Here is a 25248-nt window from a genome sequence, read left to right as displayed (position 1 = left end):
AGAAAGCGAAGTGGAGCTTCACCTCCCAGCCGGGTGGGACACCCGACTACCAGACCAGCAGTTAACTACCGAACCTCCTTGTTCAAAAGCTTACGACCGGTTCCACCTGCCACTGATTACATTCCATATGTTAAAGGACCGAGGGTTTGTATTACGTGTCGGAACAAATGAAGGCTTTTCACGAAAATAGTTTAACAAGCACTTCACTTCCAATTACATTGCATAGATTTAATAAACTTTGTGACCAACACATCTGGTCCCGAAAGCTATATTGGTCCTGCAGAAGTAAATTAAGCTACCTGCTAGTTTTATAGTCTAGGAGCATAAACTAAAATAAAGCAATGCTATATAAGTAATTAAATTTCTGACCTAATATTCAATCATGTCTACATAATGCACCAAATGTGATAGTTTTCTAATGCATAGTAAAAACTCAGGAAAAACAAGAAATAATGTAAATGAAATATTCTTAAAAAGTTAAAGAAAATAAACCATTTGCACCTTGGAATAACGTCAAGTAACCATAACCGTGAACCCTTACGACATGAACAAAAAACACCGAAACCACAAAAACATTAAAAAGTTAAAAGCATATCAAACGTAACTAGGCTTAGCAGAACATAGGCGAACCGCCACAACTAAATATAGACTAACTATAATGAAACCAAACTCCAACAGCAAGATCACCCTGTTCAGAATGACTTCAGACTTCATCAGGTACAGATACTGAAGGGTAACACTCCAGTAGTTAACTCTCCAGGTCGACGGCTAACTGGATGATTTGCTTGCTTGCCGAGAACAACTTCCAAGTTCAACCCCAGTGTTGTTGGTTGACGTCACCACCAAGGACTGATGATTCACCCATCTTGAAACTCAGATGATCCATGAGGAAAGCTATACGCCGTCCTTGGTTTTGTTAGATGGGGAAACGCTCAAAGATTTTGTTGACGCTTTCATGTTAATTGCCTGATGATACTCCGTTTTATGACTTTTCGGATTTTGATAGAATTAGCCTCCGTGTCCGTGCTTCATAACAGAAAACTTTTATCTATAAATCAGAACAAGGGAATGACCATTCTTAGGTGTACTATTACGTTTTGTCATGCAGTAAAAGAATATTACTTTTTATTTTAATCACTGGATTGTATACTCCCCCATGGATTGTCTAATCCACACTGTCATCGCAATCATAACAAGTCAAGTCTTTAATTTTTTAGAATGACTTAATACAGTATTTCCCATCTTCCTGATACCAAGTGGAAGTTTATTGTACTGCCTATACTAGTCTTGGAACGGTAGATTTCAAGATTCTGAATCCTGCTTTCGAACTGCATTTTGGCTGAAATAACTCGAGTCCACCTTGTGTTGACTCCATGCATTAGATGAGTTATATGCAGCAAGTCATTCAAATATTTTGGACACCCATTCATGACAACTCGAAGAATCATTTCACATATTTTACACATTAGTCAAGCTTCAAAGGTGAACCAGTGCAACTCAATATAGGCTAAGTCCTGGCACTCTATTTATTTAGTCAATAGTCGCATCGAAGGCAGAGCATTTTCTGCAGTTGTTCACCCAATTTACGACCCAATAAAAGATTTTTATGGAAAACGCTCCATATATTCTTTTAACAAAGGAAAGGTTTCTTAAGGTGTTTGCAGTAACCCTCGCAACGTTTTCAATTTCAAGCACTAAGAGACATAACTAGGGTTCCTTAGTTTCTAATATCTATTCCATAAAAGATTTTTTGTTGGCGCTGATTTGAATTAACTTTTTTTTTTTATTCTGTTAGGTTTAGAACTTACGGTATGGATGGGGGGAGCTGTGCTCATTTTGGAGCATTTAGAAGCCATATAAAATTCATCTTGGAGTGAATTTTACTGTTATTATTATCATTCTGTTAAATTAAAGAACAGAATTAAGCGAATTGATTCTATCTATTATTTTCTCTATTTTCTTTATCATCCACTTCTTTGACTCAGCAATGCTTCCTAGTATTTGGCCAATATTCATATTCGGAAATTTAAAAAAACGCTGGAGGGGATATTTTATTCAAGACCAGATTTTAGTGTCATCTGGTATACCGGTATTAACAGTACCTATACTGATTAACAAGGATCTCAGGTCCAGGTCAAGCAGGGCTCGTCGTCAGTACTGGTGTTATTTCGTGGGCGTAGATCAAATCCGGACCGGGTTCGTCTCTGGTATACAGCTGGTGCCGTATACCAGACGTTTCGACCTCCTCGTAGTTCATCATCTTGACGCATTGTGGATTATACCACAATCTCTCTATGATTGACGACAGGCAACTGCTGGCATGAATTCAATGAAATATCTGTGAAATGAATACTAAACTTGCAGTTTTAGTCCGAAATTTTTCTTCATAACTGATATTATTCTTTTACGGGAATACTCGGTGTACCAAATGCCCCAAACCCAGTCTGACGCAGCAAGAGGTCTCATGACGCTTATGAAATGCACAACCTCTTCACCCTTGCTTCCAAAAATTAACTTTGGACCAGAAGGAAAACCACAGCATAACGATAATTCTTTGAGGGATTGACCCTGACCATTCACAATAGGTTACAGGACACAGAAAATAATAAAAAGACACTTTTTCACACTCTTTATAATAAAAATGAATACATTTCAAGTTTGATCAAAATGAATTATCAAGTCATATCAAATAAATAAACAATCCCAATCCTTAATCAATTTCAGAATTGTGTTTCCCATTGGCAGGTAATTCTACATAAAATATCATTCGTATTCACAGTTTAGTAAGGAAAAGGAATGGGGTCACCTTGATCTGTGCCATTCTATTGTTGAATTGCGTCTAAGCGTTTAAGTTAATGTAACTATTAGAGAACTCTCTCTTACAAGTGCTGAAAATCGGTTCCCCAATGAAAAATGGTTGATAACAAATTTTTTTAATTAGATGCATGGTGAAATGCAAGATGAGACTGGAGATGAATTTGCTTCGAGGTCAATCAAGTTGTCTTAACTGGGAAAATGTTGGGCTAGCCGAACATCATATAAACATCGGAGTCGCCATAAAGGTTTGAGGAGCAAAGGTCAGTCTCACTCGAAAGTGGTAGGTATAACACTTTCATTTGTAAATTCAGTAAATAATCAAGTTTCTGTTTTCACTTAGTTTTGGATGATTCAATGAAAATATGAAAGATGCGGGACCTAGATATGAACTCATATGACGGTGGATGAATGGTGCGTTTGAAAATTTCCTTCGTGCAGTCAAGCTTGAGCCCTTTTTGAACGCATGTAGTGAAATAGCGTAAACAGTGATTGATGTAGCAAGACCAATTTTAGCACTGGAAAACAGACTGTCGGTTACGCTTAAAATCTACTGTTCCTTTTAAATTTCTCGAAAAACATCTACGTATCTTTGCAAAAACAAAATTAGCGAACGTAGTACCATAAGCCCACGACAGCTATAATCCTTTTGACTATTCCCCTTCTCCAAAAAAATTAAATAAATAAATAAATTTTTTTCACCTGAAAGTACTTGAAGAAAGTTAGATCTGAAACAAGTGTCTACAATGGACAAAAAGAGGAAATAGAGACAATCTATGCTATATGGAGCCACTTCAAGGCAATTCTGTTTACGGCAGCATTGCAAAATCTCAAACAAGAAAGCGCCATTTAGCTTAGTGTACTAGACATAGATGCAGTATTATCAAGTCACAGATACAAAAGAGTACACCATCCACAATCTCATACAACAGATAATAGGTTATTAGATTTGATAATGTCACGAATCACAAAATAAGTTATCACACTGGGACTAAATAGTCATTTTTAAATGTACGAGACTATCAAAACCTCTAGATTATTTTGTCCGAATTCTCGGTATTATCCACTGATCTAAAATCAAAATCACGATGCAAAAACGTTTGTTTCCGACGACCTAAGATCTAAAATACCGGAGTCATTCGTATTTCTGGATTTCAACTCGATCTTCCTATAGAAAAGCCGTGAATTTCATTTATTTCATCCTCTAGACGTCTGTCCTCGTCGTTGTTTGGCGGATACAACGCCATTTCTTCCCGTAAAGTTTCCTCGAAACTGCATTCGACGAAGTTGATAAAAACGCCATCTTTTGGCTTGAGTGTCAGTACCCTTGGGTTGAGAGGCGTTGGGTATCTTGATTTCTCTGAGGGTAGGAGTTTCATTGATGTCAGAAGATGCACGAGACCGATTTTCACGCTGAGCATTGCAAATCTGAGTCCTGCAAAAAAGAAAAGAAAAAAAATTCTAAGAAATTTTTCCCATTAGTCTCTCTTAAGTGCCATGACCACCATCTCATTTATATCAGTTTTATCGTCTAATGGATTCCCTATTCTTTGCGCTTACCCCCGATATATATTATAAATACCTGTGCATATTTTACAGTTATTGCCCTAACTCTAATGGTTTCAACGGGTGTATGAGAAATATTCCGGGCCAGATTCGTTGCTGGGCATCTGCACTGAACTCAGAATGTCCCTCGGTTTGAAGAATGAGGACAAAGAGGAAAAAAATCCTTATTAAACTACTATCGAAACAATGCATGAACCATACTCACCTATGCAGCTGCGAGGGCCATGCCCGAAGGGCATGTAGGAGTAAGGGGTTATGGAGTTTCGGGATTTCCCTAAGAATCTCTGAGGCATAAAGCTGTCCGGTTGCGGGGCCAGTGGTGGGGGTCGCGATGGATGCTCCATATAGGAACCAGAACAGGCTGACCCTTCTGCAGGTGGATGGAGGTGCCTGCTATTCTGCAAGAGTGGAGTGATAACGATAATTATGATATATAGATAAAGACAAATGCCACTAAGGAAAGTGAAACAAGGGATATCGTTAGATTAAGCCAGCTTTGCACTAACACGGGATAGACCTACTGTATTTTACTTAGCCTAGCCCAACTTCCTTGTTTCTTTCCTTTTTTCTTTTTTCATGAAACAAGAGAGTTGTGCTAAGTTAGGTAAATAGTAAAGTACAGTAAGTCGAAAGGCCCAGCACCATTCTCCTATGTGGCATTTGCCTTTACTTATATATCATTGCGTTCCATATTTTCGTGATTCAGCTTTACAATTACGTATGTCAAGACGTGAAACATTTTAGAGAACGCGCATACGCACACTGATTCGCGTAGATATACGCATATGCAAGCATATCTATATTTCGACACGCATATCAGCATACACTCGTACACAAGTTGCATCTCATATTGGTATCTTATTAAATGTAGTTCCCGACAATCTGGTCAAGGAGGCCACACGAAATCCTTACACTGACAGAAAACTCTATGAGCCTCGATAGAATAAAAGGGAGAATGAGAATAAAACGAGACGTTTGTGTAACAGGAAAGGCTATAAAGATTTTGGAAGAGGGCAGCGTCAGTATGAGGTATTATTTGTTTGTTACTAAAAATACTAATGTTACATATAGCAAAGTCTTTTCGAAAGTTGATACTTTTGTTATGGGAATGCGGTTGCGGTATAATTACTGTTGGTAATATATTGATGGTGTTGGTATATCCTGTAGATTGTGTAGTGAAGTATACTCATATAGTCTGCATCATTATATGTTGGAATGTGATAAACTTAGATGATTTAGAAATGTCTCTATTAATAATGTAAGTGAGCAAGTTTATTTTGTCTTGATAATAATTTCACAAAAAGAATTGGTAAAAAGTTTCCAAAGTTTTACTGGAATAGATAAAGGAGCATTGTAATGTTTTTATTTTGTTAGGGATGTATTAGCATGCTAATGCATCCCATTTGATGTATCTATAGGTCAATAAACTTTTTTGAATTTGAATTTGAGTAGATACGCGTGTTTTTGTGTGTATGCGTGATGTGCTGTATTTCAAAGTTCGAGAGAGACTCAGACTGCCCAGATGAGCTTCGCAACTATGGATGAACTGGAATGTAGACTCATCAACTACAGCCAAGTGAGGGGAATATACGCTTAAATACACTTACGTGTAAGGCATAGTACAGATGCGTTCTATGACAGGCGCCGCCGGGTATAAACGGAGTGATTCAGATATCACTGCGTCCAGATACGGCATCTCCATGAGTCTATCATGAGGGATCTGCTGCTGGCGACCATTCCTGTTGCAATAAGAGAGAAACGAGGTATTAGTTGCTTGAGATCTTCCTTTAGAATTTTATTTTCATCGGTCAGTCAACGACCATCTTATCAATTCTACTCTTTGAATATTATTTTTTCGTCGTGTGATGTTATTTTGTTAATTTCGTTAAATCCAAACCGTAAAAGAAGTAACAGTACACCTCCCTCTCTCTCTCTCTCTCTCTCTCTCTCTCTCTCTCTCTCTCTCTCTCTCTCTCTCTCCACAGACGCAACATTCATCGTCTCCTTTGTTTCAATACTACGAAATTCGTGAATCATTCACTCCCTAACGTCAAAACGACTGTCAGTCCTCCGCAATGGATCCAGTATAAAATATATGTGACAATAGACTGCAGTCCCTACCATTCCTGTCACGTCCATTCACAAGCCAAAATCAAATGGTAACATTACCACTTTTCACGAATTGTCCTGACCAAGTGATGAATAAACAGGAAACATTAATCAAAAGCCAAGTAAATCGAAAACAAACAAATTTGTTTGGATTTTAAAATACTATCTTGGTAGAACATATTCTCACAGACCCTTCTAGTGTCAAATTCCACAATCGCTATGAACGTATCTTTCCTCAGGACACCTGATTTTCTTCAGCAGAGTCAATCTCATTATTTGTCCCTTCTGCCCCTGGCTGCAACCCCTTTCATTCCCTTTAGTGTACCTCCGTTTATATTCTCTTTTACTTCTATTTCACTTTCCTCAACCCTTTCCTGACTGCTGTTTCGTAGTGCAACTGCTTTGAGGTTTTCCTCCAGTCACGCCTTTCAAACCTTTTAAAACTTTTTAATATCAATGACCTCATAGGTCCCAGCGATTGACCTTTAGCCTAAATGCTATAGTCTATTCTATTCTATTATTCGGCATCGCGAGGACGCAAGCAAACAGTCGTTAAATGAGAGGGGTGGGGGAGAGTGGATGCGGAACTTGCCTTTGCATTTCGCGGGCGATTTCCCTCCGCAGCTCCGCCTGGACGCGGGGATGGTGAGCCAGCAGATGAAGCGTCAAGGCCAGAGTGTTCGCGGTGTTATCATACCCAGCCAAAATAAACAAGATGGCCTGAGCAGTTATTGTGTTATCCGAGAGACCTAGTAAGAATAAATATCAATTACATAGCCGATTAGACCTGAGTTTTGCTTATCTAAATTGCCTCGAAGTTCATCCTCTCCAATTATTTGCAATGCTCTCGGCAACACTCTCATTCTGCTATATATAAGCAAATGAATTAATGAATACAACATGACCTTTACATAATTCAGCTCTTCGAAAGATTGGACTTGCCTTGAAGTTTGTTATTCTGACTGGTAATGTTTCCGTGGACGAATGCACGAAATAGAAAGATTTTAATGGAAATAGGAGAGTAGAAACTAAAATCAGAAAATAAAAACTCGGGTAAAACAGATAACAAATAATTGCCATATTGTAGGAGCTTCAGAAGAAAGTTACAAGGCTGAGTTATGGAAAGTCCCAAACACCCAGAAATGAGGCTGAGTATGAAATTCCAGGTTCCTATCTCCTAGTTCTCATCGAAGTAAGCCTATAGGTCTTTAAATATTCCGGTGCACATACAAGCCCACCTGACTAGCTTGTATACTCCCCTGCGCTGGGTGCAAATTCCTGAGATTTATGCTCGTATTGCACCAGGCCCGGTTTTTCAGTCATGGCCCTGGGTTAGGTTAAGTTAAGTGAAGCGAGTAACTAGTAGTTTGGGTGTGGGAATCATGATTAAATCATTTTAAAGAAAATTCTATGGTTTGTTTTTGAGATATGGCGTCCCGATTTTGTCATGCATTTCAGAGAGTAGTATCGTGACCTAGTATTTCATGGTGACCTAAGACTGTTGATTAATGGTAGCTTTACAGGAGGGAGAGAGAGAGAGATCCAGTACACACCATCCTTAGTACTATTCATCTTGCTCTCCACGAGCATATCTAGGAAGTCTCCCCTTCGGACGCCACGCTTTTCGCGCATGCGCAATGTATGCGTCACCACCTGCCTAAAGAAGTGGAATTCGGGGCTGGTGAAGTCTATGCCCAGTCTCTGGATCACCTCGGCAATTTTAGGAGCCACCAGTAAAACCAGTATCTGAAGAAAGACAGTCAACAGTTAGAAGTCAATGACGTCTATAGTGGGAATACTTTCACAATAGGTTAACTTCATTCACATCCACCTTTCTTTCGTGTACTACTCTTCAATTTTCCCCTTAATTAACATTTCCGTTTTTATTCTTACTCTCTCAATCTCTCAGTCAGTGATTAACTGGTCCTTGTGGCAGTCTCCGACCGCCTTCCATTTTTACGAGTATAAGTGAACAATTGGTTTTCTGACCCATTTCTTCAGCCTTTTCCCCATGCAGTCTGTCTTACCAACCCTGATTTCGCTGCTCAGTCACCCTTCCCTGTAGAACTTCTATCTCTCCCTGAAGTACTTATTTACCATTTTTTTTTTATTACCTGCTTTCTTCTCTCCTTTTACTTAATTTGTGACTACCTTGCCCATTCTCTTCCGTACATGCATTTGATCTTCTCTTCTGTCCTACAACTGGAGCTCGAAAAGTCTCTCTATTTTGTCTAATTAGCCGCTCAATACTTTTATTCCTTCTTGTGCCTTCCCATACCAACACTGATCCCTTTAAACATCGAGCAATTTCACCCCAACCCCCTCCTTCCTGGGTACCCATATTGTGATCGTAGTGGTGAAAGTAATAGTGAAAGCACCAACCTTGAGAGCTCTCGCCGGTGAGAGTTGCATGACTCTGGCCGCCATGACGGGGAAACTCTCAGCCTCAGAGGAGTAAGCGTCGCATTCGATCCCGAAGGCACAGCTGGCTATGGAATCCATGGTATATCTCCCGCAGAGGGCACGGGCCTGAGTCGTGCACAGAATATTTTGCGATTATTTTACGGTCTTATAGTTTCCCTTGCGTAAAGGAACTGCTTCCTCATTTGGAAATAAGAACCGAGCGTCTCTTCCAATGTCAGCTCAATACCAAAGATAAAATATTTATATCTTATGATTTGTTGACATATGATCCAAAAAAAGCTAAGGGAAAAAAATATTCTAGGATCTGCTATATTTCACCGGAATTTTTGTCAAATTTTATTTAGTTATTTTTTTTTTTTTTTTTTTAGACATCATCATAGCATACTCCAGCATGGTGATCTAAGACCAATAATGCAATTCAAAAATATAGTTGGAAAGAAATTACAAATATTTACACGAAAAGTAAAATAAATATAAGTCAGAATGATATTGATAAAATCCTCCTTTTAATTTTCCGAAATTTAATCAATTTAATATGACATTTTAACAGCTTTTAAAACACAATATTTAATATCTGAAATCCTCTTACAGTCTCCTATATAAGAATGCCACTCGTTTATAGTTTGTATATAAATTGAAATTACGAAAATGACCGGTTTAAAAATGAGATATCACTCTCATGCGTCCTTTTAAAGATTTAAAAGTAAGCCTCGGTGGACATTACGCAAAATATTATCTTTTCAGAGAGAGAAAAACAAAAACATTCAGTAGCATTGGATACCAGATGGGACTGCCATACTTTTTCTCTCCTACATCTTCAGGATGTGTGCCCCGTCTCACACAAAGCCTTACAGTAGCCCTGTTCTTTCCAAGTGAGCTGAAAATGAGGTCTCTGTAAGCATAGGGAAACAAAGCCTTACAACTGGCCCTGTTCTTTCTAAGCAAGCTGATCTCTGTAAGCATAGGGAAACAAAGCTTTACAACTGGCCCTGTTATTTTCAAGCGAGCTGCAAATCAGGTCTCTGTAAGCATAAGGAAACAAACCAACCTCGACAGGACCTATCTTGGCCTCTTCCCTAGCCATCTGCAGAAGGTGGAGAGCCCGGTTGTTCATCAGCGGGAAGAGCCTCCGAGTTTTCCCTGAAGTGAAGGTAGGGGACACGATCCCTCTGATGAAACGCCAGTGGTGCCCTCTGGCGTTGGTGAGCATGTCGTTGGCGATGGGATTCACCTGAGGGAGGAGAAAAGTAATCGGAGTAACGTTCGAAATCTGCTTTTGTCGACCTCTTTACAAAGCATTCCTGCTTGGAAATGTTGTCCCTGAGTGATTTTTGTTTACATGGCTTTTATTATCACTAAGGAAAGTGGTCTTCAACAGGTCATGAGCAGTTCTGAAAGGGCTACGCTACGGACATCTTTAAAATAGTATGTATTGAATTAGAATTCTAGAAATAATGAAGAGCAAAATAAACAGTAAATGCAGGCTTGTCCTTCATAAATGAAAATGTATAACTAATAGTACTAGTTCGGTGTTTTAGTATTAGGTTCTTAGTATTCTGAAAATGCTTTATAATAACTCTATTATCGTCACTACATGATTCTGAAGGGCAGTGGGCCATGGGTATTTAGGGATGCAAAAAATGGGCCATGGACGCGAAAAGGATAAACCTATGTAAATGTCTACGGATGCTGTTTTTATGTTAACGTTTTTGAGACCAAAATCTTTTGATTGCAACTTTAAGAACCTCATGCGTCTTCTATTTTACTATTGGTTGCAGGGGGAAAAAACTACTGCGTTTCACTTAAGAGTAGGTCTAGTCCTATGGAAATATTTCCAATTCTATTATAGATATGGAAAGCCCGATTTATAAATAAAATAATATAAAATTAAACATTTTCACTTATTGGCCGTTTATTAGAAACATTTGAATTTGAACGCTGGTGATAATATATATATATTATATATATATATATATATATTATATAGTATATTATATATATATATATATATATATATATATCTATATATATATATATATATATATATATATATCTATATATATATATATATATATATATATATATATATATATATATATATATATATATATCTGTAATTTTCCAAACTCTCCAAACGCTCATTTAGTGGCCTTGAAAATCTGATGAGGCATTTTCTTTAGTTCTGGAGTATGACTATATTCCCTCACTTTACTGGGAGAGAACGCTGGGTGATAAGATAAACGTACTTTGGACGAAGTGCATCGGAAAAGGTCGACGGCGAACATGGTAACAGCACATTTGTACCCACAATGCAAGACTTATCTCCTAAGATAAGGACGTATATTATTGCTGCGTATCAACGTAAACGCACAGATTCACACGCTCACTCCCGAAAAATGAATTTAACTACCGCGAAAACGTTGTCGAGGAGTTTATCTTTCTTAATTAAACAACGAATCCGCTTTAAATAAGGCAAAACAAAGACGGAAGTGAACGGCCAGTCTCTTGATAGAAGGAAAGTTGTAGGACTTCCTGTAGTGACGAAAGATGGCAGACAGAGTCTATCATTTTTCCTAAAAACTCTGTTCCAGAAGGGTGACGAAAGGGTATGGGATCAGACCCAGATTGATTTTTTGATGTGGAACTCATCTGGCCTCGAAGTCCCAGAAAAAAATGGAAGACTTAATCGGTGGCTAAAATGAAAACTGAAGAGAATTTCTTAGATGGTTGGTACTAGCAATCTCAGAAACAAATACATATCAGGGTTATAATGGAAGAAGTTCTGGGGTGGAAAGTCCTGCGTATGCATTATACATACATACTTACATACATGGACTTGTACCTGTGTTTCGTGCTTTGAAGCGTCAAGTCATGCATGAGTTCACCTCAATTGAATAACAATCATGAATCCCAAATCTCAAAACAATTCTTTCTCGTGATCAGCCTACAAGGTGACGTTGCACCATTCAGTACTGTACTTTTTATGTGTAATAGCTACAGAACCTTGATATTATGAGAATATCCTTTGCATAATGCATATGTGTATGTATGAATATATGTATGTACCGTCTATTTTTTTAGCCAGTTGAAATAATTTGCATATTCTTGATATCAGGAATAATACGTTTTACACGTGCGGTAAAATTCAGCCCACTGGTAATCGTAAGAATTTCTCTCTTAGACAGATACTACTGTATTCATGCGTGAATTTCTTACATAAAACTTGGAAAATGGCAATTATCAAGAGGCATAACAAAAGAGAGCTGTAATCAAGTTACTTTACCTTTCCCAGATCGAAGGTTCGCCTGTCTGCAAAGTGCTCGAAGTCCTTAACCAGGATACTCTTGATGATCTCAGGGTTGCCAACGAAGAGACCCGGCTGCAAGAAGTCGTAGTAACCGCAGAAATCACGGCCGTTGTAGTTGAAGTACAAATCGTCGAAGAACTGCAAAACAGGAAAGAGGGTTAGAAGAAAGAGAGGAAAAGAGACTAAGGCTAATTTCAACATAAAAATAACGGCAGCAGAGTAAGTAAGCCTACCTCCATGAATGGTACTTTGATGCCCAAACGATGCAACGTGTGGCCCAGCAGTAGCGTTGCCGGAGGGGTCTTCACGCCCCTTATAGACCAGTATTTGTATTTGGAATGAAGGTAATGCAGGAGGAGGGTGGTAGCGCTAGCTCAAGAGCGCAGCAGTAAGCAGGTAGCCAGACCAAACGCCGACCAGGAGCATCGTACCCATAATGAGAGACCGGACTTCCAGAAAGAGAGAAAGGCCACTTAATGCCCCTCTGCAGATTGAAGTCTTGCCCTTCGTGCCCTTTGACATGGCTGCTTGTTTCATGACCTGAAAATGAATACTTAGACCATTATTCAAAAGATGGAGAACCCTATTGACACAGGACAAGAAGCCCTAAGGTCCCATTGACTTGAAATTTAGGCTTCCTAAATTTACATCTTGTTACTTCTTTCTAACCAACACCATATTCCAGAGAATATGGTGTTGGTTAGAAAGAAGTAACAAGATGTAAAGGGAAGAAGAAAAAATAACAAATAGATAAATAAATGGATAAAAATGTAAGTAAATTACCAAAATGCAAGGAGAATTGTATCAAACAAAGCAATGTAAATGTGACTGAGACTTCTGAACGAATCTGGAGTCATTGTAGTAAGAAAGTCTGAGGCACACCCCCAAGATCTGAGATGATTCATGAGAGATACAATAGACGTCAATATAAGCTCTGCTAGATGGTCAAACGGGTAAGTATAAGGTGCGGTTATTCCTGTTATGAACGTCATTGTCTCAGAACGAACAGTGGAAAACCAATTTGGGACTTAAGGCAGCCACTCATGTTCAGTTATAACTGAACCCACAAACCTTCAGTTGTGCATGCACAGGCCAACTGTGCAGCATCACTACTTCATTTTAGGAATCCTCAATCTTAAGTACGAACATGCTAGACAGAAGGCGTGTAGTTCAGAGAAATGACCCACCACAAATTGCACTGTTCATGTGTGATATACCAAATTGTAGGTAATTTTGTCAGCTTTCATTTTAAAAAAAGTTTACCAAAATGGGTAGGTGCAAAAAAACGTTATTCAAGATGGCTTCCCGACAATTTCGTCTTTTCCTTGAAAATCAATTTACTCCAAAATTTTAAGAATCAGACCTTAGAAATTACTGTCAATTTGTACATTTTGACTGAATCTTGGATTAATGATATAGTTATCACATTAATGTGATCATTTGATAAGAATTTGGTTCAAAATTCAAAATGGCCGCCACTAGATTACGGCAAAATAGTTGGTGATAATGTTGCTATGTAATTGTCCAGTATATAAAAAATGACCCACCACACTGAACGTGACGTACCAAATTTTAGGTAATTTTGTCAGCTTTCATTTTAAAATAAGTTATACATAAAAAAAAGGTCGAAATTGGTCAAAATGGCAGCCAGACATATTTAGCATCCCTAAAAATCAATCCAAAAGTGTGAAGACTCAGATCCTAGAAAGAATAATCATTTTGATTATACTGAATGTATGTAGGATATACTATTAACTCTTTATATTTATCCCAAGATTTTAAATTGAACTGACCCTAAATTCAAAATGGCCGCCATCAAATCACATCTAAATAGCTATCATTATTTGATTAGTAATTTTTGGTATATTTTGAGTATCTTTTGGTCAGATTTGAAAATCATATATATCAATGTCCATTGATAACTTTAATGCAAAAGCAGCTTTTATATTGTATAATTTCATTTGGAGGAGAAAGTTATATAAGGCAATCAATTTAATTGCAGAGCTAAATATCTATTCATATAAATACATTCTTTCTTATATCCATTACACTATTGGCATAAAAGAAAATCAAGTATCATAATCCCATTTGATTAGTCACTAGCTTCATCAGCTTCATCATTCTCAGTATCAGGAGCAGAGCAGTTTTTGCAGAGCAAGCCCTTGCATACCTTGCATGCAAAACTGCATGGCAAACCAAATTTTCTGCAAGTACATTTCTTATTAGAACATTCAGTTTTACATCCACAATATAAGGCATCTAACAAAGCGTCAGGTGCAGCTTTTTTGTTCATCATTATTGGCACGAGGCCTTCTTGAGTCATTTTGTATCCATATTTTGTAGGGTCAAGTTCATCGCCCAACCATTCCTGTACTTGTTGATATACTCTTAGTAAAGTGTAATGAGAAGAGTCTGATGTTGGCGGCAGATCCTTAGGGGGAACTACCTCAGCACTAGATGCTACTTTCTTGTGAAAATATTCCACACGCAGGTTATCAAGGGAATCTTCTTTGGTGTTTCCTGTATACAAGATTGATATAGCTTTTTCTCCTGCAGCAGCAATTTCTTCATGGGAGGCATCAGGACCTTGGAACACAGAAGTAAGCTCTGTTAATTGTGGCACTTTCACTATTCTATTCAAGGCTGTTGCCTTTCCGATTCCGTGAATTCTAGATGTAGTGTCGCAACCAGTGAGGGCATCTAGAAATAGCAGGTGAGAAGAAACATTAATGCCGAGTTTATTTTGGAGGGATTTGATGTCCCAACGCAGGTTTTTTTCTTCTGTCTTGCTTTGGAGAAGACCACAGGTAAACTTGGTGGGATGTGTTCTGCTCACGCTCGACAGCTAGAATCAGCAAATCAGTATCCTCACCAACTATCACAGAGGTACATTTTGTTCTTATTCTGTCCATTAGTCATGAATACTTCTTTATCAACAGTCACTTTCATGTCAGGTGTGAAATCAGTTCTCTCACAGATTTTCCCTTTGCTACGCCTCTTGTGAGCAGCGTCTTTAGCGGTTGGTTTATCTGGATAGCCATCGAAGACAACAGTACCTTTCTTTCTGTTGTTTCTATCTAGATAGGCTACATGTCTGTCGGTAAGTGTGTCCCATGTTTCTCCTTTCACCCACACTATCCTGTGGAGAAAAGCTCCACCATCGATTACATATTCTGCATTATCTGGAGGCTGATCACTCATATCAGGGACTAGCTTCAATAAAGCTGGAAGGAAGCCAGACTTATTGGCTTCAAGCATAATATCTTGATGCTCAAACAGAGCAGAGTTCATATGTTAGAGTATTTCTCAGCTCACCACTATTAACACCAGTAGTTAGCATCCTTTGAAACAGTAATAAAGGATCGATGCTTACAGTCTCAGAACCTGCTTTGACACACTTTCTTGGCCATGGTCTTTACTATGTCTTTTCTTTTAAACGAATACTCAGTCACTAGTTTATTGTTCATAGATTTCAGAATTTTTCTTCCGACTCCTTGGCATTTATCTGCATTAACAGATGCATCGGCTTCTACACCAGTAGCTATATTTCGCAGAGCTTGTTCCTCTCTAAATGGGGGTTTTTTACTTGAGAAAATCTATGAGTTTGGCGATATCCTTGTGGTCTCGCTCTACACGTGATACTCTAAGATCCTTATGCTGCTCACTAGTCTCAAACCCTACCCATGTATATTCTTGAATTGCTAGATTTATTTCAGCAAGAACAGGTTGGTTTAGACACCAAGTGACTCTTTGGGCGTCATCCATACCTCTTCCTCTTGTCATACCGCCATTTGTTTTCATTGCTCTCATAATGCACTGTTCAATTATTAGATCTCTGCTTAATCCTGCCCAGACTCGGGCTGACCTCCTGACTGTGTAAAGACCAAAAAGAAATACCTTTTGATAAATCTCCGGCTGGGTATTAGGTAAATCTAACATTCTGTTGATATAGATATTCAATGACGAGGTGTACTGACTGTGGCCAGTCCCTGCAAGGTATGGAAGTATCTCGATCTGACTTTTGATTCCAAGTTCCAGTCGCCAACTCGCTCTGACCAAATAAAGGAACACATGATTTGAGTCATTTCTATATACTGAAACCACAATCTGGCTGTTCTGGCGTCCTAAAGTTTGTTCTTGAACTCATCAACTTTATTATTGATCCATTTCAAAGACTCTGAGGATTTTACTTCTTTCCATAAAGTATCTCTGGGATTTCCTCATCATCATTTCTAGTAGTTTCTGACTCTGTCTGGTTTTCCTCATTAACAGGTGGCGGGGTTTCCTCTGGGATTTCCTTATCATCATTTCTAGTAGTTTCTGATTCCATCTGTGTAGTTGTAGCAATGGCATCTTGAACAGTTAAGTCCAGAGGCACTGGAAAACAGCTTGAATGTGAAGTTCTGATTTCATCACCATGGAAGGAGGAGGGTTCATCTGACAATTCAGGGATCGGAACTGAAAGAGCTTCTGATACAATTATGGAGTTCAGAGCTGATGACAGTAGCTGGTGACCTCGGACGGCGCGAGAATATGCCTTGCCAGTGAGCATATGTTTGACTGAGTTCTTAGCATAAATAATCTCATGCATTTCTTCAAGACCTGATCCTTCCATTACAAATCCAATGCTTCCAAGGAAACTAACAAGACCATGAAAGCCTCCCATGGATACAATAATGTCATACAAGGGACTGTCAGAAGTTTGCTCAAGGATGATTTGCAAGCCTTTTTTCCACAAAGGCTGATCAAAGGTAATGATAGGAACAGTGTCATATCTCTTTGCGTGGTCTGCTACATAATGACGGGTTGAATAAACACAGTCTCTGTTTCCAGAACCCATGTTAATCAGCTGCATGAATTGACCAGAAACATATATAAGAAATTATGCAAAAAAGCAATAAATCAAAATATCATTTCAATATGGCCTTTCTTATTAACTTTACATTTAAAATATTTGTTTATTCAGCAAGAATAAGAATTAAGCCCATAACCATAAATTGTTTGTATTTTACTTGATACATGTAGCTCACCTTTAGATATTAGTAAAGCAGTTGATTTTAGGAAACTTCAATTCTCGACCATACCTGAGATGAAAATAACATGAAGTTAATAAAATTAATCAATGTATATAATATATAATATATATATATATTATATATATATATATAGTATAATATTATATATATATATCATATATAGTATATATATATATATATAGATCTATATATATCTCTATATATATATATAGATATATGGATAGAGTAATAGATATATATATAGATAGATAGATATATAATTATATATATATATATATAGATATTATAAGCTAGATATATATATATATATATATATATATATATAGATATATATATATATATATATATATATATATATATAGTATATGTATATATATATATCTATATATATCTATATATATATAATATATATATATATATATATATATATATATATATATATCGTATATATATATATATATATATATAACATGGAAATAAGAAACTGAAAATAGAAAACTTAAATAACAGCGATGACAAATAAGAAGAGACTACAAACTAACAGAAATCGGGGATGGTTACTTCTTGTACAACATTACTGAGCATACAATTCATAATGAAATACAAAAGATACTAAACAGTACAGTATACATAGCAGTCCGGAGAAGTCACTATTCATGTCCGTGGCTTGAAGATTTATGGGCGGTTGACAGCTGAAACCATGTGAAACAGCCTCTCCCTCAGATCCACTGTTCTACAGCCCGGTCTACAGGGCGTATTGCTGCGCCCTCTTTCGTTTCTATTCTGAGCCCTAGACCTGCCCACAATTATTTTAACCACAGACATAAACAGTTATTTTCCCTACAATACTATTTCCACACCAATGTGCACATCTTTTGTATTTGTTTTATTGATTTGCTCTGTTTAGTTTGCAGTCTACTCTTATTTGATGATTACTTTGCCAGTTTCGTTTTAGATTATTTTCTTGCTTTTTTGTATAATGCCTTTCATTTTCCTTATTGTCGTACTTTTACTTTGAATCATTGCTAAGTGTTAGTCAATTACGGTTGCTTTCATAAACTCAAAGCTAGTTAAACAATATAGTTTTCTTACCATTTCAATGCATTTCATTTAATCTTGCAGACAACTATATATATATATATATATATATATATATATATATATATATATATATATATTATATATATATATATATATATATATATATAGTTGTGTGTGTGTGTGTGTGTGTGTGTGTGGGTGTGTGTGTGCGTATGTTCTACGTACTCTCAACCAACAGAACAGATTTTGAAATAAATCACTCGTACTCGACATATTTTTCAGTATGCGAGTGAGTCGATCTGATTGCCTGTTCTTCTACTGTTCCTCTCTTCGTTTCATCAGACCCCATTCGCAACAACAACCTGGAGACCGAAAAAATAATGACCGTGCGCTCATCAGCCCAATTATCCTACTAAAGGACCGGCATTCAGAAGAATTTCGATTCCTTGAAATTTACTTAAGTTACTTGACTTCGCCCCTATCCCATTCGAAGGACGACTGAATGGCATTTGCTGGCGACGACGTTTTGAGCGACAGAAATGGGGCCCAGACACGAAAGTCAGATGGGAAATCCGCATCGACGACGATTTTCACAGTGGATAGTTGAAATGATCTACGTTTGTGTCGGACACCTGCAGTGGTTCCCAAGCTATTTTTGGCCACATCCCACCTAATCAACTTACTAAACAGCTCACGTGCTTTACAGACATGAATAGTGACAGTATCCGACAAAGAAGGCTAGATTATCATCGCGCACAAAGAACTTTATCTTGACAATGCACGTGAGTTAATCATAATTAAATCACGTGCGTGTTGTGATTTTTAACCATATACATACGTGCCCACATGATCTCTCCATCTCTACATTGCAAATGATGTTACGTGATATCCTCCCTGGTTATCTTAGACTGATGTCCATGGGCGGTAAATCACTCATTAGCAACCTCGTAATGACTTCCTGCTCTCTCTCACCTGGGTGGGATGGAGATCACCTTCGTCTCTCTCCTTCTCCTCCTTCTCGAGGATGCTCGGAATCTCTACTCCATTGTGTAAATGGATGTTTATTCTGCCATCGGCATGATCTTGATTTATTCCTGCAAGGTGTTGTACAAGAAGTAACCATCCCCAATTATCCTCCTGGTCCGTAACACAAAAACTAATTTTCCGAATATCTTGCGAAGACCCGGAAGATATTCGGCAGAAGCACTTTTACCCCTTGGGCCAACATATATGTACATAACGAGTTATCGTTTGAACCACTGGTTCTCAACCTAGTGGGAGCGCCTGCCTAGTGGGGCGTCAGCAAATTCCACGGGAGGAGCGGGCCCCGGGGAAAAATTAAAAATTCCCCAATTATACTCGATCTTCTCTTCACAGGAGTGAGGAACTCATATCCAGAAGTTTATGAAAAAAATCCAAAAGTTTCGCCTTTTCACGTCAGTTTCATATAGTCTACTAAACTCTAGTTAGACTCGTTGGGCTCACCACGTTTTGTAATGATTTACCTCGAAACCCCTTCTCTTTCTCGTCTTTATTTTTATCTTCCTTTAAATCTGGCGGGAATTTTACTCATAAATGCAAGGGGGCCGTGGTGGGAGGGACCAACTCTTAAGGGCCCCATACACTGGACGATTGTATAAACGATTGTCTGTATCGTTCGCACTAACATTGTGTATAAGACAAGCCCATACACAATGTTAGTGCGAACGATACAGGCAATCGTTCACACACACACTATTCAGACAGTATGAACGATCTCCGCACCGATTTCAGTCTGAACAAAGATTCTTCTCGGGAAGACATGGCATCATCTCTAGAAGAGACGTGCGTGATAGCGTTATATCGGCAGACAAACGCAGACATTGAACGACCTGTGTATGAGAGCCATAAGTCGCAAGCCAGCAACCTGGTCGTGACAGAATCCCCGCCCGAGATCGTTCAGACCACGAAACTCCGCCCACTTTTGCATTCAGACAAGCCCATACACAGTTTTTGCGAACGATACAGACAATCGATTATACAATCGTTCAGTGTATGGGGCCCTTAGAGGGGGCATGGTCATAAAAAGGTTAAAAGAGCCACTGGTTTCAACATTGTCTCGGAAACATCAACGGATCCGAAACGCTCGGACTTGAATTCAGATATATCAGTCATCTTAAGAATTCACATATACAATTTTCCTTATTTTTATTTGCTGTTTGAAATGTTAATTAATCTTTAAAGACAGCAGAATGTGATCACGAACCTGGTAGATTGTTTAATACGCTCATACATGCCGTAATCTATCTTTGCTATGTGTTTTTATTGGCCCAATCATGGCAACTAGACCTAATCCGTTCAATTGCCCTCAGGTTATTTCTGTGTGAACGGAGGTTTTGTAAAAATAAAAAAATAAAAAGGCAGCGTCGAGTGTCTGAGAGTTGGATGTTTCTTACAATATTTGTATCACTGTAACTAGCAATACAATACTAATGAAAATATGAACAGGTATCACGATTATTGTCATTGTCATGATGTTACGGACTCAATGTCAAGAAAAAGAACCGCTATGCCTACAGGCTTGTACAAACTCCCACTGGTAAGCCAGCCAGGATCTTCATTTTTACTCTGTCACGTAGTGTCACGTATCTAGATGGAGGTGCTCTTTGCCTTCCCACTTCGGTCCTGAAGCACACACTCTTCGACCAGTTCTGCCCTCCTCAGTTAGACCAATCCTCTTCTTTCGTTGATTTCTTCTTATCGAGCTAATGTTTCTCATTTGTTGTAGGTTTTTATCGGCGCCTTTTTCATCGTCAACTGTCTCCCTTGCTGTATAATAATTACCATATGAACTCTTTATATCTTTCATATAAATAAGACCTAGTTCCGTTTACTCGAGGAGTAAGCCTACAAACTACTTTGTTGTTGTTGTTTGGGGACGGGTAGAAAAGGTCTATGGAAAAGGTCTGAAAAAGGTGTTTCGCGTTGAGTTAAAGATACAGCAATCTTACGATATGATATTTATGATGTATTCATTAGAATGAAAATGTAAAAATTAAATAATGTGCATGTTAAACAGTACAGAATATTTAGCACGCATGTTGAGTAAGCCGGAGGTCGGATCAAGCCTCGTTCAAATGCATTGTTTCCTCCGAAAGATGACTGTGTTGAATCCTTGGAAATTTAATCTAAGAAAGAGAGATTTGCCCTAAATTACCAATGGTGTCTATCATACCTTTTCAAACTTGTGACAGGAAACTTGTAAAGGTGGATTTTGTAGCCCATAATACCTAGTTGCTTTCCTTGAAGAAATCTCCCGTCCTATATCATCACTTTTGAACCAAACAGGACCCTCGATTTGCTCGCGTTATATGAGGTGCAATGAATGATCTTATCCTTCATTTTCAAGTTCTGAAATTCTGCCTTAGTCAGCATTTCTTCAGGTTTTTTTTTTTTCGCTTGTTTCGGAGATTTGCCCTTATGGCGTGTCGAAACGACCAAAACAACAAACACCCTTTACCGTTGTCTCTCAGATAAGCACGTTCATAAGAATTCTGTCACTTACTGACCGAAGAACACAAGCAAACAAACGAATGGTGGTCGAACCACCAGAACCATAAATGGCACCTCCCTCACGAGAAAGATATATATTTCCTTGATCATGAAACCTGTAACGCTTTTTTACTACACTTAACTCTTAACTTGAATGGCTATTCGCCAATTAATAAAAGAAGTTCGTTATTCGATTCAACTCTGGTCCTTTTTCATTACGTGTGATTTGTGATTCGGTAGTCTTGCAATCCTTCCGTTTGGGAAACAATAATAGCGACGCCACATCAAAAAGGAAAAAAATGTGTTTTTCCGATCATTTTTCACCTCTCATGGATCCCTTATTTCGGAGAAAATTAATGGCTCTGCTTTCTCCTATCTAACCAACTGCTTGATAAATCTAGAAATAGATGTCTTGTAAAATGATGAATACTGACGGACCCGTTCAACTCTAGAATTAACTTTCAATGTGCTTACTCTGCAAAGTTTTAAGGGTTCTTTATCGATCTAGTCCGCTGATAAGGTCGCTAACGTCGTGGCATGCCGTTCAGATGTCGCAGGATCGCGTCTCCCCCAGGGCGATGAAAAACCACTGGCTCTGTAAAACGATCAGTTACTGCTGCAGTGTGGGTTCTGTAGCGGTGGGAGGTTGAATCCAACATTCTTTGGAAGTTTGAATTTCAAATCAATGGCCCCCCTTGGTGGGCTTGTTCCGTGTGAATAGGTTTCATCTATTGATATAACACTAATATATAATATTAATAATAGTAGTTCACAGGCTTATGCATTTACAAAGAACCTAGATATAACCAAATCTAACTGGAGTGAACAAAGTCTCCTCACCCACAGCGTCTGACATGGTTTTCTTTTTTATGAATTTTTTTACAGAAACCATAGTTAAAATACACACAAGCACACACACACAAAGTTACCACCAAAGGGCACAAAATGAAAAATTGAAACTTTGAGCATCGCCTATGATCACGTACTGACCAGACAATTGGTATGGCCATCCCACATAATGTAACAGCTCGTAAACTCTCTCTCGCTTCCTTTACTTACACACACACACACATACACATACACACACACACACACACACACACACATATATATTATATATTATATATATATATATATATATATATGTCTTTTTATACCAACCTCCTAAACATCTCAGGGACAGACAAGTCCAGCCCTCGACTGAAAGGACAGGCGTTTCAGCCCCTTTCTAGTGCAAACTGAAAGTTCTCGGTAGAAAACACTCTGAGAAATAGTAAGAAATGGAGAATTCGTTTGCATTAACACTCTTTCACTTTCTGCAAGATGCATCCAGGCAAAGTTGGCGCTGTGGCTGAGTGGCGCAGTGCTCAGCCCACGTTCTAAAGGTTTGTGAAGGTATCGGACCTTCCCTGAAAAAGCGGGACGACATATCTGAAAAAACTAACCATAGAATCTTCTTGAAAATAATCTCATTGTGTTTCCCGCACCCATAATTAGAGACACTATTTCAACAAACCTTTCTAAACCCTACCTAACCTAACCTAACCTAATGTAACCTAGGGGCAATACTAGCATACATCTCGGGAATTTGCTGGCCCAACCCACGTTGTTATACTACATGCTGGGGAATTAAAAACCTTCCAAAAGGGGAAAAGGTTGTTTTTGTGTGTATGTGTGCGTGTAAACTCATTCTACACAGCATTTTAGCATTAAAACGAATGCAGTCGTTGACTCACCTGCTAATAAAATCAAATGGAGGAAGAGAATTCGGTTTCTTTCCAGACAGCGATCACTTTCTTGCGGTCGTGATTTTATACACAGGGTACACTGACCAAGTCTCGTACTTACCAGCACGACACCAGAGACGATACTGACCCTCTTTGTCTTGACAGTCTGGTTCACCTCAGCAGTCAGTCACCCTCGTATTTGATGATTAGACTCAGACTCTTCTTCTTTCCCTTCTTCCACCAGACGTCTGGGGTAGGACAGCTCTCTCTCTCTCTCTCTCTCTCTCTCTCTCTCTCTCTCTCTCCTGGGCATCCACACCCCGTTGCCTTATGCACGTTTTATTCCGTAGATTTGCATTATATGTTCTTTATCTGTTATTTCTAATTTTGTGATTTCTGGTATCAGATGAGTGCTGTTTTCTTCTTTTAAACTTTCTGTTTCTTTCTTCTTCTTAGCGCCTCAGCGGCGTGGTTGGTATGGTATTAGTATCCCACCTCGGTAGTCGCGGGTTCGATTCTCGGCCATTCCACTGAGGAGTGAGAGATGTGTATTTCTGGTGACAGAAGTTCACTCTCGACGTGGTTCGGAAGTCACGTAAAGCCGTTGGTCCCGTTGCTAAATAACCACTGGTTCCATGCAACGTAAAAGCACCATACAAACAAACAAACTCTCTTCTTTTTTTCTTGACTTCATGCATTTATAGTTCACTTCCATTTTCTACGAATTTTTTTTTTCTTCTACTTTTCTTTGTTGGGTTTCAGATTATATGAGTTTTGTGCATCATTCCTTTCTAAACGTTCGTGCACCTTTGTTCTCTCTCTCTCTCTCTCTCTCTCTCTCTCTCTCTCTCTCTCTCTCTCTCTCTCTCTCTCTCTCTCTACACACACAGGTTTTAGTTTTCTAGACGTCTCAAGGACACCTGTTCTTCTTTATCCTAAAATAAGACCGCCTACATTTTCCTAATTGAGATGGACTACCTCGTTTGGTTGTGTAGTGTTGGTATGCTGTCGCGATTCTGTCTGCCATTTTTCCTCACATTGAGAGAGAGAGAGAGAGAGAGAAGAAATTACGCTGTCTAAAGTTCAGAGTTTTAACCTTGTATTTTAACCACACAGACGGAAAGAAAGTATCTGCCAAATATTGCAAATTTTAATCGTTTTCCCTAATGTTTTATTATTACTATTTTTCTATTAGTTTTTTTTTTTTCATTTTGACCTGCTCTTCATTTCTTCCTGTCATTTTATTGTTAATGATCTACTTCTGCTTATTTTTGAGCTCTCGTTCTTCGCCTTCTTTTTCACCTAGTTGTCTCTCTTACGATCCACGACATACTGAGCACTTATAAGGCATGCGTCCATCCAAGAATGTCTGCGATTCCAGTATTTTCAGGGAAAGGTTCACGAACCTCTTTTGGAAAAAGGGTCATGTTTTCCTTCTATTTCGTCTCGTTCCTCATCTTCTTCTTACACGAAGGAAACTGTGCCGGTCAAAGTGTAATGGAAAATGTTCTCGAGTTCACAACTTCCAATATGGTGCTGCAATAAATGATTTTGTTTGTATGTCATTATAAAAACATCATTTTTCATAACAGATGAGGCAACTAGCTTAAGATTTCAGTACCTATGCGCCTGCACAAATGTTTATTAAGACAAGTGAGTTTGCCTAGTTAGAGAGGCAGCCCGGACCATTGAG

The 25248-nt window shown here is 38.4% G+C and overlaps 1 pseudogene; it reads right to left on the bottom strand.

The window, feature by feature from the left end:
• Positions 1-2611: 2611 nt before the first annotated feature.
• Positions 2612-23778, bottom strand: LOC135219316 (probable cytochrome P450 6a13; annotated as a pseudogene).
• Between the last annotated feature and the right edge of the window lie 1470 nt (positions 23779-25248).

This window comes from Macrobrachium nipponense, chromosome 1 (genome assembly GCF_015104395.2).
Source record: "Macrobrachium nipponense isolate FS-2020 chromosome 1, ASM1510439v2, whole genome shotgun sequence".
Taxonomy (NCBI): domain Eukaryota; kingdom Metazoa; phylum Arthropoda; class Malacostraca; order Decapoda; family Palaemonidae; genus Macrobrachium; species Macrobrachium nipponense.
Note: the sequence above shows the minus strand (reverse complement) of the source record. Positions and strands in the feature narration are given on the sequence as shown.